This window comes from Physella acuta, unplaced genomic scaffold (assembly GCF_028476545.2).
Source record: "Physella acuta isolate Inbredline_101_S28 unplaced genomic scaffold, ASM2847654v3 ptg000841l, whole genome shotgun sequence".
Lineage (NCBI taxonomy): Eukaryota > Metazoa > Mollusca > Gastropoda > Physidae > Physella > Physella acuta.
Genome location: NW_026732358.1, coordinates 475,352 through 479,709, shown reverse-complemented (window position 1 = coordinate 479,709; position 4,358 = coordinate 475,352).

Sequence of the window (4,358 nt, the reverse complement as noted above, 5' to 3'; positions counted from 1 at the left end):
ACCAACTGTTGCAAATCACCTTTTCAAAATACTGTCTGGACACTACCATTTAGTTTTACATTTTGGACCTCCTCTAGCACGGTTATAGAATACGGCGGATCATTGTAACCATGGTTACCTAAAAAACAAACAAGACATCAAACCGCGCATCTCAAATCTAGCACCGTCCTCATTGTCAAAACGTAACAAAGGTGCAACCGTAAAAACCTGAGACCGTTTGTAACAGCCGCAATGTTGTAACCGCCTCTCGCGTCGGCCTGTCCCCCCCCCCCCCCCCCCCCACTAAAGCCCGGCCCGTCAACGATTTGATTCCCTTTTAATGACGCAACCGTCGAGAGACGTGCTCTATCTGCCGCACCAGGTGAAGAATGGAATGGCCCTCCAACACTGCCGAGCGATGACAGCTCTCACGTGTGATCGTTTTTAGCGTGATGAGAGCTCACTCTTTGAGCTTTTTACAGGCGAATAAATGGCCCGACTTTGATGGCCCGACTTTGATGGCCCGACTTTGATGATATACTTAAACATACTGTCACACACCACCTACCAACACCTCACAAATAAATGGCCCGACTTTAATAACATACAGCACACACCATCCACTAATACCTCAAATATAAATCACATGATTTTGATACTATATTTAACCATATTGTCACACACCGTCTACCAACATCTTTACAAATAAAAGACCTAACTTTGAAGACATTTTAAACATAATAAAACATGACCTATGGATCTAAATATCACTAAAGTCAAACGTTATTAGTTCGACAAAAAAAATAAAAATAAACCGGGAGTGATCTCCCCTAAACTTTCTCGAATATTCTTATGTAAGACTACGGGGGATGGCAACTCGGGAAATAGACAGATTTTTTATCCATTTTTAATTACTTAAACTTTTTAAAATCGAATAGAATCTCGTAAAAAAAAAAGAATTGCGCACCAAGTGAACCCCAAACAATATGTGTATAATAGTGCGGAATATTATTAATACTTTATACATTCACTTGCATTTTTTGAGAAATCGGAAATAGCGCAAATTACTACTTCCGGTTAACTGAAATTACTCGAAATTTGATAGAAGGCAGAGAATTAGATCTTTTACTTACATGTGAAATTTCATTTAACTATCTGAAACAGTACTCTTCTTCTTTCCTCTTCTTTGTTCTTAATTATTAGTGTTGAATGGGATCGAGATTTATCTGCCAGTGGGTTTGAACTCGAGACTTTGTTCGAATTTATCAACCATGAGCTTTTTGCCGACTCGACCACGCCTCCAACAAAATTAAGCTGTGCGTGTCAACTGGTTATGCGCCATTGAGGCCATTGACTCCGATTTCAGCCTGCTTTTCTTTTTGGGTTTGCTTCCATAGCCTTTGTCCAACCAAGAACAAACTACAAGGCAGCAGTTGTTTAATTTTGGAGTTGTCTCTCCTAGAAGAGTGACTGTCCCCAGCTAACGAGCCTCATCTGCCTGAGGGTTCGAAACAGTACTCAAGTTAAAGGATTTCAAAAAATTGAAAGTAGAATAAGTTAAACTTCCGGTTATCGAAAATCGCTGAAAAACTACCAATTCTTATATAATATTTATATATGAAATTTCATTAACACGATAACAATACTTCTTTACTTCGTATACCAGGAAGTAAAAAATGCATTGGAAAGTAAAACTCGATAAGTCCTGAAAATATGTGATCATATGTAAACGTTGGTATTTTCGTTAGCATTCTTTGCTATAGGCTAAAAGTAAGGATTAGATTTGATGCCAAAACTAGGATTACCGTTGACTATTCTACAATTACTACTTGTTCATATTTTGAAGAACTGTTTTTTTTTATTATAACAAATACATGCGAACACATGTGTAACATGTTGAAATAGTATTTCTCGTCATACTCAGAGTTTCTTCCAGGGGGGGGGGGGGGGGGGCGGAAGAAAAGTCTACCCCCCCCCCCCCCCCGGAAAAAAAGTCTGGAAGAAACACTGGTGATACTCTTGTAGTGTCGTATTGTCACCTTAAGACTGCCAACATCTCAAACTACGGCGTTGTCTACATCTAAACTGCAGCCCTTTACCTTGTTAAAATTACACGATCCTACCTTACATCTAGGTTCTACAAAAGCTTTGGTTAACTGATGACTGTTACGCATGAAAGTGTTTTGGTGTTATGAAAGTGTTTTGGTGCTTTGAAAGTATTTTGGTGCCATGAAAGTGTTTTGGTGCTATGAAAGTGTTTTGGTGCTATGAAAGTGTTTTGGTGCTATGAAAGTCTTTTGGTGCTATGAAAGTATTTTGGTGCTATGAAAGTGTTTTGGTGTTATGAAAGTATTTTGGTGTTATGAAAGTGTTTGGTGCTATGAAAGTTTTTTGGTGCTATGAAAGTGTTTTGGTACTATGAAAGTGTTTTGGTGCTATGAAAGTGTTTTGGTGCTATGAAAGTGTTTTGGTGTTATGAAAGTGTTTTGGTGTTATGAAAGTGTTTTGGTGCTATGAAAGTGTTTTGGTGCTATGAAAGTGTTTTGGTGTTATGAAAGTCTTTTGGTGTTATGAAAGTCTTTTGGTTTTATGAAAGTGACTAATTAAATTAAATTCAAGTAGCAACGAGATGTAGCTGGCTGATGACCATACAATACATGATATCCAAAATAACACAATTTCCATTAATACAACACGTTGTGGGATGCTTCATTTTGGATTCTCTAATTATATTCTTACTATTTTTACGTCGTTTTTTGGGGTTGTGTTGGAAATTTTCTCAAAGAATAAGTGTTTTTATTTTAAATCATGTATGTGTATAGATTGATAGATACATATATACAACTTAACCCGTGAATACATCCCATTTAGATCTACGGGGTAACTAAATAGTTCCGTCCCTACATGACAACGACATCTCGAAATTTAACACGGAAAAAAAAACACGGAACGAATTTGTTTTTGTGTTGATGTCCGCCACCGGACAATTAGTTACGAGAAAGTGGGCGTGTATGTTATTAACGTCCCGTCCTTCTCGTGTGTGTCTGCAAACACGACCCGGGTCACGTGGTCTAATGGCCCCGGCCCCGGGATGGTCGGAGCTGTCACCCGCGGATCACTTTAAATTAGATGCGTCAAGTCCTAACTAAAGAAATATCCGCCTCTCTCCAAGGTGGCCTGGGAACGCTCTCCTGGCCCAACTTTTCTGGCCATCTTAAGTTCCCTTGACCCCCGCGTAGAAGTCTGCCAAAGATCCCCACCCCTGCACATCCCGGAGCCGCCCCTGTCAAAGTGTGTCCGTTTTCTTATTAACCCTCTTGTAGTAGGTCGGAGCCGGAAAGTTTGAAGCGGGCCGGCAGTGTGTGAGAACGGCAAGTGATTGAAGCGGCTCGCCTTGCCGGCTTTATCTGGCTGAATCTCGGCGAGCCACCGACAGACGAGGAAACGTACACGAGTTCATTTGCAGACCTGGCGAGAGAGGTCTGGAACACACACAACGCTGGCTAGGTTTTAAACGAACCAATTTCAGCCTAATTGTTTTTTCCATTACTTGCTCTAACGTCATTTGGGGACTCCGGCTAGCCCGGGCAGACGATGGGCCGAGAGTCGAAAGAAGTAGTTTTAGGCATAGCAGACGATGAGCTAAGTGTCGGAAGTAGTGGTTTTAAATTTGTGTAAAGACACACACATCATCATCATCAATGCCATTATCAATTCATTTCATACGAACTTTTTAACATACTTGTATGTAATTTTGTGGTAATACCAACATGTCACCATACAATGAGTAATAGTATTGGCTACAAACTGCAGCATGTGCTAGAGTGACGGATAATTTAGAAAAATGAATGTCTGGCTGACTAAATGGCTAAAGAAAGGTTATTCTAAGTGTATTGGTAACTTGAAGCCATACACATATTTTAAGGTTCACTGTACACTAAATAAGCAATGCTGAATGCGAATAACAACTGTTAGGAAAACATCTTGTGGGAAAAGTCGTAAGCGTCCTTCCAGAGAAACACAAAATATGTACCATTTGGTTCAGAAAATTTCAGCGAACTATAGGGATCTTGTTCAGGAAAATAAGTTACATTTGTTTTGAAATCAATATCAGCATTTAACAAATGAAGGCATCAATGATTTAAATATTTGCACAAACCAACTGTGATTAGATAATTTCTATACACAAAAAAAAAAAAAACAGAATAAAAATATAACATCATTTTGTATTGAAATCTACTCATTTAGTTTGATTGTTTTAGTATGTCGCTGTTAGGATTTAGTGTAGGGTCAACTTGTAATCGAGCACTCCTTGTAATCGACCTGGGTTTAATTACTTACTACAGTTTGTCATTATTTGGTGGTCTTGGTGTGTGTAA